This window comes from Manacus candei, unplaced genomic scaffold (genome assembly GCF_025592945.1).
Source record: "Manacus candei isolate 608988 ecotype Guabito, Panama unplaced genomic scaffold, ASM2559294v1 h1tg000117l, whole genome shotgun sequence".
NCBI classification, from domain to species: Eukaryota; Metazoa; Chordata; class Aves; order Passeriformes; family Pipridae; genus Manacus; species Manacus candei.
The window spans coordinates 53,383-66,806 of NW_026138165.1; the positions used below are offsets into that span (position 1 = coordinate 53,383).

The 13,424-nt window shown below is 41.9% G+C and overlaps 2 long non-coding RNA genes across 3 annotated transcripts in view; one reads left to right on the forward strand and one right to left on the reverse strand.

The window, feature by feature from the left end:
- The window catches only part of LOC127461964 (uncharacterized), a 54,522-nt gene extending 51,591 nt beyond the window's left edge, over window positions 1-2,931 (forward strand). For both annotated transcript variants that reach the window (XR_007900243.1, XR_007900244.1), the window contains exon 2: window positions 2,611-2,931. This is a non-coding gene — a long non-coding RNA (uncharacterized LOC127461964). The remainder of the gene's footprint in view (window positions 1-2,610) is intronic.
- Window positions 1-13,101, reverse strand: part of LOC127461965 (uncharacterized) — a 50,768-nt gene extending 37,667 nt beyond the window's left edge. Inside the window, exon 1 of the long non-coding RNA XR_007900245.1 lies at window positions 12,729-13,101. This is a non-coding gene — a long non-coding RNA (uncharacterized LOC127461965). The remainder of the gene's footprint in view (window positions 1-12,728) is intronic.
- Between the last annotated feature and the right edge of the window lie 323 nt (window positions 13,102-13,424).

Below are 13,424 nucleotides of genomic sequence, written 5' to 3' on the forward strand. Positions count from 1 at the left end.
ATAGCATGAGTCGGCTTAGAAATTAACACTTTAGCTATTCTTCCATTAATCTCTAAAAGCCACCATCCACGAGCCATTGAAGCCTCTACTAAATACTTTCTAACTCAAGCAGTCGCATCTAAGCTACTTTTACTTTCCAGCATGACCAAAGCATGATTCTCTGGCCAATGGGACATCACCCAACTAACCCACCCCATATCATGTATACTACTAACTATTGCAATTTCAATTAAACTAGGCTTAGTCCCATTTCATTTCTGATTTCCAGAAGTTCTTCAAGGCTCAACTATAACAACATGCCTCCTACTAGCCACAGTCATAAAATTTCCACCAACCACACTATTCTACCTAACATCCCCCTCACTCAACCCAACTCTCCTATCTTCGATAGCTATTGCTTTCGCAGTCCTAGGTGGCTGAATAGGACTTAACCAAACCCAAATTCGCAAAATTTTAGCTTTCTCATCTATCGCACACCTAGGATGAATAACTATTATTCTCAACTATAACCCCAATCTGACTTTAATTACGTTCTATCTATATACTGTAACAACTTCCGCCATCTTCTTCATCCTTAACACAACCAATACCCTAAAACTATCCGCTGTTATATCCACATGAACCAAAATTCCATCACTAACCACAATCCTTATGCTCACTCTCCTCTCCCTTGCAGGTCTTCCTCCCCTAACGGGATTCCTACCCAAATGGTTAATTATTCAAGAGCTCACAAAACAAGAACTAACAGTAGTAGCCACAGCTATTACCCTACTCTCTTTACTTGGACTTTTCTTCTACCTACGACTGGCCTACTGTGCAACCATCACACTACCCCCAAACTTCACTAACTACATAAAACAATGACAAACTAACAAACCAACTAACACCCTAACCACAACCTTTACCTCCTTATCAATTATACTCCTACCACTATCTCCCATAGTACTCGCAATCCCTTAGAAACTTAGGTTATTTAAACCAAAGGCCTTCAAAGCCTTAAACAAGGGCTAATCCCTCTTAGTTTCTGTTAAGGTACACAGGATACTAACCTGCATCTCCTGAATGCAACTCAGATGCTTTAATTAAGCTAGAACCTCCCCCTAGACAGATGGGCTTTGATCCCATAAAATTTTAGTTAACAGCTAAAGGCCCCAACCAACAGGCTTCTGTCTACTAGATCCCGGTGCATGTTTAATGCACATCAATGAGCTTGCAACTCAACATGAACTTCACTACAGAATCGATAAGAAGAGGAATCAAACCTCTGTAAAAAGGACTACAGCCTAACGCTTCTACACTCAGCCATCTTACCTATGACTTTCATCAACCGTTGACTATTTTCCACTAACCACAAAGATATTGGCACACTTTACCTTATTTTTGGCGCATGAGCTGGTATAATCGGCACAGCCCTTAGTCTCCTCATTCGAGCAGAACTAGGACAGCCAGGCACCCTTTTAGGCGATGGCCAAATTTACAATGTAATCGTCACCGCACATGCCTTCGTTATAATTTTCTTTATAGTAATGCCTATTATAATTGGAGGGTTTGGTAACTGATTAGTACCATTAATAATTGGTGCCCCCGACATAGCATTTCCACAAATAAATAACATGAGCTTCTGACTACTTCCTCCATCCTTCCTACTTCTTCTAGCATCTTCTACAGTAGAAGCCGGGGCCGGAACAGGATGAACAGTATACCCACCCCTAGCCGGAAATCTAGCCCACGCCGGTGCATCAGTAGACCTTGCCATCTTCTCCCTTCACCTGGCAGGTGTCTCATCCATCCTTGGGGCAATCAACTTTATCACCACAGCAATCAATATAAAACCACCTGCTCTCTCACAATACCAAACCCCTCTATTCGTTTGATCCGTCCTAATTACTGCAGTTCTACTTCTCCTCTCCCTACCAGCCCTCGCTGCTGGCATTACAATGCTTCTAACAGATCGAAACCTAAACACTACATTCTTTGACCCCGCAGGAGGCGGAGACCCAATTTTATATCAACACTTATTCTGGTTTTTTGGCCATCCAGAAGTCTACATCCTTATCCTACCAGGATTTGGAATTATTTCCCATGTTGTAGCCTACTACGCCGGTAAAAAAGAACCCTTTGGCTACATAGGCATAGTCTGAACCATATTATCCATTGCTTTCTTAGGCTTTATCGTATGAGCTCACCACATATTTACAGTTGGAATGGACGTAGATACCCGAGCTTACTTCACATCCGCCACCATAATTATTGCAATCCCCACTGGCATTAAAGTCTTCAGCTGACTAGCAACCCTACACGGTGGAACAATCAAATGAGACCCGCCCATACTATGAGCCCTAGGCTTTATTTTCCTCTTCACCATTGGTGGACTAACAGGCATCGTTCTTGCCAACTCCTCCCTAGACATCGCCCTGCACGACACCTACTACGTAGTTGCACATTTCCACTGTGTATTATCTATGGGGGCAGTATTCGCCATTCTAGCTGGCTTCACACATTGATTCCCACTGTTCACTGGCTACACCCTTCACTCTACATGAGCTAAAGCCCACTTTGGACTAATATTCTTTGGGGTCAACCTAACATTCTTCCCACAACATTTCCTAGGCCTAGCTGGTATACCACGACGATACTCAGACTACCCAGATGCTTATACCCTATGAAACACCCTATCCTCCATCGGCTCCCTCATCTCCATAGTAGCTGTAATTATACTAATGTTCATTATCTGAGAAACCTTCGCATCCAAACGGAAAGTAGTGCAACCAGAACTTACCTCCACAAACATTGAATGAATTCACGGCTGCCCTCCTCCCTACCATACCTTTGAAGAACCAGCTTTTGTCCAAGTACAAGAAAGGAAGGAATCGAACCCTCATAAGCTGGTTTCAAGCCAACCGCATCAAACCACTCATGCTTCTTTCTTATGGGTTGTTAGTAAAATCATTACATAGTCTTGTCAAGACTAAATCACAGGTGAAAACCCAGTACATCCCATCCCAACTCCATGGCCAACCACTCTCAATTTGGTTTTCAAGACACTTCATCCCCTATTATAGAAGAACTTATTGAATTTCACGACCACGCCCTAATAGTCGCACTAGCCATTTGTAGCCTAGTCCTGTATTTACTAGCTCTTATACTTATAGAAAAACTATCCTCCAACACCGTCGACGCACAAGAAGTAGAACTTGTCTGAACAATCTTACCTGCCATTGTCCTAATTATACTAGCCCTCCCATCCCTTCAAATCCTCTACATGATAGACGAAATCGATGAACCTGACCTCACCCTCTAAGCTTTTGGCCACCAATGATACTGATCCTACGAATATACAGACTTTAAAGATTTATCTTTTGACTCTTACATACTACCAACTATGGATCTAACACTCGGTCATTTCCGCCTCCTAGAAGTTGATAACCGCATCGTCATTCCAATAGAATCCCCAATTCGAATTATTGTTACAGCTGATGACGTTCTCCACTCCTGAGCTGTTCCTAGCCTTGGTGTAAAAACCGATGCAATTCCAGGATGACTGAACCAAACTTCCTTTATCACAACCTGTCCTGGAATCTTCTACGGTAAGTGCTCAGAAATCTGTGGAGCCAACCACAGCTTCATACCTATCGTAGTAGAATCAGCCCCTCTAACACACTTCGAAAACTGATCTTCACTTCTAACATCCTAATCATTAAGAAGCTATGAACCAGCACTAGCCTTTTAAGCTAGAGAAAGAGGATTATTCACCCTCCTTAATGACATGCCCCAACTAAACCCTGCACCTTGACTTTTTATCATACTAACTTCATGATTCACTTTTTCTCTTATCCTTCAACCTAAACTCTTACTATTTACCCCAACTAACTCACCCTCCAACAAAACACTACCCACTATAAAAACCCATTCCTGAAACTGACCATGAACCTAAGCTTCTTTGATCAATTCATAAGCCCAACCCTCCTCGGAATCCCCCTTATCCTCATCTCGCTGTTATTCCCAACCCTATTACTTCCTTCTCCTGGCAATCGATGAGTTACAAATCGTCTTTCAACTCTTCAACTCTGATTTCTCCATTTAATCACAAAACAACTAATAACCCCATTAAACAAAAAAGGCCATAAATGAGCCCTAATCCTATCATCACTCATAATTATACTTCTAACAATTAACCTATTAGGCCTCCTACCTTACACATTCACACCTACTACCCAACTATCAATAAACCTAGCCCTCGCCTTCCCTCTATGACTTGCCACCCTGCTAACAGGCCTACGAAACCAACCTTCAGCTTCCCTTGGACACCTCCTACCAGAAGGCACCCCAACACCTCTAATTCCTGCCCTCATCATAATTGAAACAACAAACCTTCTCATTCGCCCTTTAGCCTTAGGAGTTCGCCTCACAGTCAACCTCACAGCAGGACACCTGCTCATCCAACTCATTTCAACAGCCACTACCGTCCTCCTTCCCATTATACCTACCGTGTCCCTTCTAACTAGAACAATTCTACTCCTCTTAACAATTCTAGAAGTGGCCGTGGCAATAATCCAAGCGTATGTCTTTGTACTTCTTCTAAGCCTTTACTTACAAGAAAACATTTAACCCTTAATGACACACCAAGCCCACTCATTTCACATAGTAGACCCAAGCCCTTGACCCATTTTTGGAGCAGCAGCCGCCCTCCTCACTACCTCTGGGTTAGCCATATGATTTCACCACAACTCTATCCAACTCTTACTCCTAGGCCTACTCTCTATAATCCTAGTGATACTCCAATGATGACGTGACATCGTACGAGAAAGCACATTCCAAGGCTACCATACCCCTACAGTCCAAAAGGGCTTACGTTACGGAATAATTTTATTTATTACATCCGAAGCATTCTTCTTCCTAGGATTCTTCTGAGCATTCTTCCACTCCAGCTTAGTCCCCACTCCAGAACTCGGAGGACAATGACCTCCTATAGGAATCAAACCTCTCAATCCAATAGAAGTCCCCCTACTAAACACTGCTATCCTCCTAGCCTCAGGAGTCACTGTCACATGAGCACATCACAGCATTACAGAGGGCAATCGGAACCAAGCTACCCAAGCCCTACTTATAACCGTCCTATTAGGATTCTACTTTACAGCACTTCAAGCAATAGAATATTATGAAGCTCCATTCTCAATTGCCGACGGAGTCTATGGATCAACCTTTTTTGTCGCCACAGGATTTCATGGTCTCCATGTAATCATTGGATCCTCCTTCCTCTTGATTTGCCTCCTCCGCCTCGTAAAATTCCACTTCACATCCAACCACCACTTTGGCTTTGAAGCAGCGGCCTGATACTGACATTTTGTTGACATTATCTGACTGTTCCTCTACATAACAATCTATTGATGAGGATCTTGCCCTTCTAGTATATTAATTACAATTGACTTCCAATCTCTAAAATCTGGATCAAAACCAGAGAAAGGCAATTAACATCCTCCTCTTTATATTCACAATTTCTCTATCACTATGTATTATCTTCACTAAACCTTTGATTAGCTCAAATAAATCCAGATTCAGAAAAATTATCCCCATACGAATGTGGTTTTGACCCACTGGGCTCTGCCCGCCTCCCATTTTCAATCCGATTCTTCCTTGTCGCAATCTTATTCCTCTTGTTCGACCTAGAAATTGCCCTCCTACTGCCCCTCCCATGGGCTACTCCACTCCTCTCCCCCCTCACTACCTTAACATGAACCTCCACAGTCATTCTCCTCCTCGCACTAGGGCTAATTTATGAATGAATTCAAGGGGGCTTAGAATGAGCAGAATAACTTCAGAAAGTTAGTCTAGCAAAGACAGTTGATTTCGGCTCAACAAACCACAGTCCTACCCCGTGACTTTCTCAATGACCTTTCTGCATTTAAGCTTCTACTCTGCCTTCACCCTAAGTAGTCTAGGACTAGCCTTTCACCGAATACACCTAATTTCTGCCCTGCTATGCTTAGAAAGTATAATACTATCAATATACATTGCCCTCTCCATATGACCTATTCAAACCCAAACAACATCCCCCACCTTAATGCCCATTCTTATGTTAGCATTCTCAACCTGTGAAGCAGGCACCGGTCTAGCAGTCCTAGTAGCTTCCACCCGAACTCACGGATCGGATCATTTACACAATCTAAACCTTCTACAATGTTAAAAATTATTCTCCCCACAGTCATATTACTCCCCACGACCCTCTTATCTCCTCCAAAATTCCTATGACTCAATGTCACCTCGCACAGCCTCTTAATTGCAACCACTAGCTTACAATGACTTCCTTCAACCTATTACCCTAGCAAAAACCTATCACCATGACTTGGAACTGATCAAATTTCATCCCCCTTATTAGTTCTATCTTGTTGACTTCTACCTCTTATAATCCTGGCAAGCCAAAATCACCTTCAACAAGAACCTCCCACACGAAAATATATTTTTACCATAACCATAATCCTCACCCAACCATTCATTATCTTGGCCTTCTCAGCCTTAGAACTGATATTATTTTATATCGCATTCGAAGCTACCCTAATCCCTACCCTAATTCTAATCACACGATGGGGTAGCCAACCAGAACGTTTAAGTGCTGGAATCTACCTCTTATTTTATACACTAATTAGTTCTCTTCCCCTATTAGTAGTGATCCTCTATCTTCACACCCAAACAGGAACTATACACATCACTATAATAAAACTTTCACACTCATCTCTTACAAACTCCTGAACAGGCCTCATATCAAGTCTAGCCCTATTGCTCGCTTTCATAGTGAAAGCTCCCCTTTACGGACTACACCTATGACTCCCAAAACCCCACGTAGAGGCACCAATCGCAGGATCCATACTCCTAGCTGCGCTCCTCCTCAAACTTGGGGGATATGGCATTATGCGTACCTCAATAATTACAAACTCCCTATTAGACTACCTCTACTACCCATTTTTAACCCTAGCCTTATGAGGGGCACTAATGACAAGCTCCATCTGCCTACGCCAAATCGACCTTAAGTCATTAATCGCCTACTCCTCAGTAAGCCACATAGGTCTAGTCATTGCCGCAACAATAATCCAAACCCACTGATCCTTTTCAGGGGCCATAATCCTAATGATTTCACATGGACTCACCTCTTCCATACTATTTTGCCTAGCTAATACAAACTAGGAACGCATACATAGTCATACTCTCCTTCTAACACGAGGCCTACAACCCCTTTTACCTCTAACAGGAATCTGATGGCTCCTAGCCAACCTAACAAACATAGCCCTTCCTCCTACCACTAACCTGATAGCTGAATTAACTATCGTAATTGCACTCTTCAACTGATCCACCTTCACCATTATCCTAACCGGAGCCGCAACTCTACTAACTGCAGCCTATACCCTCTACATACTCCTTATAACCCAACGAGGTCCAACTCCAACCTATATTACAACCACCCAAAATTCAAATACACGAGAACATCTCCTTACAACACTTCATATCCTACCCTCCCTCCTCCTCATCCTAAAACCAGAGCTAATCTCAGGAATTCCCACATGCAAGCATAGTTTTAAACCAAACATTAGACTGTGATCCTAAAAATAGAAGTTAAACTCTTCTTGCCTGCCGAGGGGAGGTTTAACCAACAAGAACTGCTAACTCTTGCATCTGAGCCTAAGACCTCAGCCCCCTTACTTTTAAAGGATAATAGCAATCCACTGGTCTTAGGAGCCATTCATCTTGGTGCAAGTCCAAGTAAAAGTAATGGACTTCCCATTAATCCTCAACACCTCTATATTCTTGACCCTGGCTACCCTCTCTATACCCATCCTACTCCCCCTCCTATCCAAAAACTATCTAAACTCTCCAACAACCATCATACACACTGTTAAAACTTCCTTCATAGTTAGTTTAATTCCCATAATCCTCTCCATCTACTTAAATATGGAAAATACCACTTTCTATTGAGAATGAAAATTTATTGCGAACTTCAAAATCCCTTTTAGCCTTAAAATAGACCAATACTCCTTAACGTTTTTTCCTATTGCACTATTCGTAACATGATCTATTCTTCAATTTACAACATGATATATAGCCTCAGAACCCCACACCACAAAATTCTCTCTTTACCTTCTAATCTTTCTCATTGCAATACTCATCCTAATCATCGCTAATAACATATTCCTCTTATTTATCAGCTGAGAGGGAGTTGGAATTATATCCTTCCTCCTGATTGGATGGTGACACGATCGAGCAGAAGCCAACACCGCTGCACTTCAAGCCGTACTTTACAACCGTATTGGGGATATTGGACTAATCCTCTGCATAGCATGACTAGCATCCTCAATAAACACTTGAGAAATTCAACAGCAATCCTCCCCAAACCAAATACCCCTTCTCCCTCTCTTAGGGCTCATCCTAGCCGCCACAGGTAAATTTGCCCAATTTGACCTGCATCCATGACTCCCAGCAGCTGTAGAAGGGCCAACCCCTGTATCTGCCCTACTCCATTCCAGCACAATAGTAGTTGCCGGAATCTTTCTACTTATTCGCACTCACCACATATTATGTAACAACCAAATTGCCCTAACTATGTGCCTTTGTATAGGTGCCCTATCCACCCTATTTGCCGCTACATGCGCTCTTACCCAAAACGACATCAAAAAAATTATTACTTTCTCTACATCCAGCCAACTAGGACTAATAATAGTCACTATTGGCCTAAATCTACCTCAACGAGCCTTCCTACACATCTCTACGCATGCATTCTTTAAAGCCATACTCTTCCTTTGCTCTGGGTCTATCATTCACAGCCTTAACGGTGAACAAGACATTCGAAAAATAGGAGGATTACAGAAACTACTCCCTACAACTACCTCATGCCTGACAATCGGAAATTTAGCTCTCATAGGAACACCATTTTTAGCAGGGTTTTACTCAAAAGATCTCATTATCCAAAGTCTTAACACCTCCTATCTAAACACCTGAGCACTCCTCCTAACCCTCGTAGCTACAGCTTTTACTGCAACTTACAGCCTACCTATAGCCCTACTAGTACAAACTGACTACACCCGGATTCCCTCCATTACTCCCATCAATGAAAACAACCCAGCAGTCACAAACCCAATTACTCGTCTCGCTCTCGGAAGTATTATAGCTGGTCTATTAATTACCTCTTATATCTCCCCTACAAAAACCCCTCCTATAACCATACCACTGGTCACAAAAACCACTGCTATCATTATTACAACATTAGGCATCATTCTGGCATTAGAACTATCAAAACTCACACATACCTTCTCTGCCCCCAAACAAAATATCACTATAAACTTCTCCAGCACTCTAGGATATTTTAACCCCCTTATACACCGCCTCAGCTCTACTAAACTCCTAAACAACGGCCAGAACATTGCATCCCATTTAATCGACCTATCCTGATATAAAAAAATAGGCCCAGAAGGACTAGCGACCCTTCAACTCAAAGTATCCAAAATCTCAACTACTCTACACTCCGGACTAATCAAAACCTATCTAGGATCCTTCGCTCTATCTATCTTAATTATAATCTTATTTACACAGAACTAAGAATTAATGGCCCCTAACTTACGAAAACATCACCCCCTTCTAAAAATAATCAACAATTCTTTAATTGACCTCCCAACACCACCAAACATTTCCGCCTGATGAAACTTTGGATCTCTTCTTGGCATCTGTCTAACAATCCAAATCACCACTGGCCTCCTACTAGCAATACATTATACAGCGGATATCACCCTGGCATTCACGTCCGTCGCCCATACATGCCGAAATGTTCAATTCGGCTGACTAATCCGAAACCTCCATGCAAACGGCACCTCCTTCTTCTTCATATGCATTTACCTACACATTGGACGAGGATTCTACTATGGCTCCTACCTATATAAAGAAACCTGAAACACAGGAGTTATTCTCCTCTTAACTCTAATAGCAACTGCCTTCATAGGATATGTCCTCCCATGAGGCCAAATATCATTCTGAGGCGCTACAGTAATTACTAACCTATTCTCAGCAATTCCTTACATTGGCCAAACACTTGTAGAATGAGCTTGAGGAGGATTCTCAGTCGACAACCCTACACTTACCCGGTTCTTTGCCCTCCACTTCCTCCTCCCATTCTTAATTGCAGGTCTCACCCTCATCCACTTAACTTTCTTACACAAAACAGGCTCAAACAACCCCCTAGGTATTTATTCAGACTGCGACAAAATCCCATTCCACCCCTATTTCTCAATAAAAGATATTCTAGGCCTTTTGTTCCTCCTCATTCCTCTAATAACACTTGCCATATTCTCACCCAACCTCTTAGGAGATCCAGAAAATTTTACACCTGCAAACCCATTAGTAACACCTCCCCACATTAAACCTGAGTAGTACTTCCTATTTGCATATGCCATCCTACGATCAATCCCCAACAAATTAGGAGGAGTCCTAGCCCTAGCCGCCTCCGTCTTAATTCTATTTCTAGCCCCATTCCTCCACATATCAAAGCAACGAACTATAACCTTCCGACCTCTCTCCCAACTTCTATTCTGAATCCTAGTAACAAATTTTTTAATCCTTACATGAATCGGTAGCCAACCAGTCGAACATCCATTTATTATCATTGGACAACTCGCCTCAACTACCTACTTCACAATCATTCTCATCTTATTCCCCATTACTAGTCTCCTAGAAAATAAGATACTCAACCTCTAACCACTCTAATAGTTTATAAAAAACGTTGGTCTTGTAAACCAAAGACTGAAGGCCGCCCCTTCTTAGAGTTTTCCAAAAAATATCCAAGCACCCCCCAACTTTCCAATCAACACGTACATCAAGGGGAGGGGCCCCCCCCTCCCCCCATACCCTACGGTATGTATTACTTTGCATAGCATCCTCCACCACATTAGACATAACATGCATGTAGGAAAATCTGACATACTATTATTGCAAAAACCATCCAAATTTCCATACTATCTCCCATACAATCCAAAACTTGTCATTCACAGATCTAGGCACATTCCCACACAAGGACATAACATGTCATGTTCTAGGAATAATCCCGCCAAAGGAACTAAAACCTAAGGCTGCTAATTTTTGCATAAAATCCTTCTCAATACGAGGAACGTCACAGAACCTAAAATCCATGGTCCATGGACCACTCACCACTTAACCTTGCTCTATGTACCAACCAAGAAGTGCTGGGTTATTTATTAGTCGTACTCCTCACGAGAAACCAGCAACCTGGCGTTAGTAATGTTTATCATGTCCAGCTTCAGGTGTATTCTTTCCCTTTCCACCAATAACCCACTCTCATAACTTGCTCTTTGTCGCCTCTGGTTCCTCGGTCAGGGCCATAACTTGCTTAATTTTCCTAAACTTGCGCTCCGTTACTAATGGTTGGGGATGTTCGGCCAACCTGGACCTCGTGATCGCGGCATTTTCTCTCTTCTAAACTTTTGGGTTTTTTTTTTGGGGTAGATCTCAATAAGCCCTTCAGAGTGCTCCGCCAGGGGGCTCCCATATATGGTTGACATGTACCCCTTATGGTCGGCGAGCGTTTTTCTCACTTTCGCGTGAAAATTAATGATATGGTTTCAAGTGTTATTCGGTCTCATACTGTTGCACTGATGCACTGTCACGTGCTGTTGGTTTGGTTTTTCCATTACGTCTCTCATCAAATTGCAATTTAATTAATGTACGCCGGACATATTTTTTGTCGTCAATTTCACAAAAAATGACAAAAATTTTGTCATTTTTTGCAATGATCTAGGGACTTTCCCTCTATTCATCATTAATTTTTGTTTTTAAATTTTTTAACAAAAATTTCAAATTTTACAAACTTTCCATTCCCCTAATTTTCCAATTAAGACATTTGCATCATCAATTTGTTAAATTTTTTTAACACACTTTAATCTACCCCATCATTTCCTTTCATCATTCATTTGTTCATTTGTTTGTTTACACTTTAATCTACCCCATCATCTCCTTTCATCATTCATTTGTTCATTTGTTTGTTTACACTTTAATCTACCCCATCATTTCCTTTCATCATTCATTTGTTCATTTGTTTGTTTACACTTTAATCTACCCCATCATTTCCTTTCATCATTCATTTGTTCATTTCTTTGTTTACACTTTAATCTACCCCATCATTTCCTTTCACCCTCTTACCTCCCCAATTAATCGCCCCCACTACTCTAACTAATATTCCACCCACATACACCTTTAACAGTTGGTCCCAACTTTTTTCCAACCCTTCAGAAAAAAAGGAATCAAACCTTTATCACCAACTCCCAAAGCTGGCATTTTCATTAAACTATTCTCTGAACCACACCTCCTTAAACCGCTCGAATTGCCCCACGAGACAACCCTCGTACAAGTTCTAGCACAACAAACAACGTCAGCAACAGACCCCAGCCCGCAATTAAAAATTGTCCCACCCCCCAAGAATAAAACATAGCCGCTCCCTCAAAATCCAACCGAATAGATAAAACACCCCCACTATCCACTGTGTTTATCCCTAACCACTCTAACTCAGATAGTCCTATAATAAACACCCCACCCCCCAACACTAAAACTAACCCAGCACCATACCCAACAACCTGCCAGTCCCCTCAGGTCTCAGGAAATGGATCTGCTGCCAATGAAACCGAATACACAAAAACCACTAACATCCCATCTAAATATACCGGAAATAACACTAGTGATACAAAAGACACCCCCAAACTCATTAACCATCCACACCCTACAATAGACGCCAACACTAACCCCACTACTGCATAGTATGGAGAAGGATTGGAAGCAACTGCTAGTCCTCCCAAAATAAAACTAACACTTAAAAATAGTATAAAGTACATCATAACAATTCCTGCTTGGCCTCTATCCAAGACCTTTGGCCTGAAAAACCATCGTTGTAATTTCAACTACAAGAACATAAACCTTAACAAACCTGCCCACAACACTACAATCCTGCCCCTTTCTACTCTTCTAACTTCTCAACAACACATTTTTGTTATCCACTAGAACTACTTCTCCAACCACTAAACAAATCCTAAATCAATAGCAACTATTACTACAACTAAAACAAGCCCCAATAATAATCACTATGCCTATAACAGCCTTAGTCCTTGTAGCTTACAATAAAGCATAACACTGAAGATGTTAAGACGGCTATTACACATACCCAAGGACAAAAAAGACTTAGTCCTAACCTTACAGTTAGTTCTTGCCAAATATATACATGCAAGTATCCGCATCCCAGTGAAAATGCCCTCAGCACCTTAAAAAGACAGCAGGAGCAGGCATCAGGCACACCACTCCAATTGTAGCCCAAAACGCCTTGCCTAGCCACGCCCCCACGGGTTTTCATCAGTAATTAATATTAAGCAATAAGTGTAAACTTGACT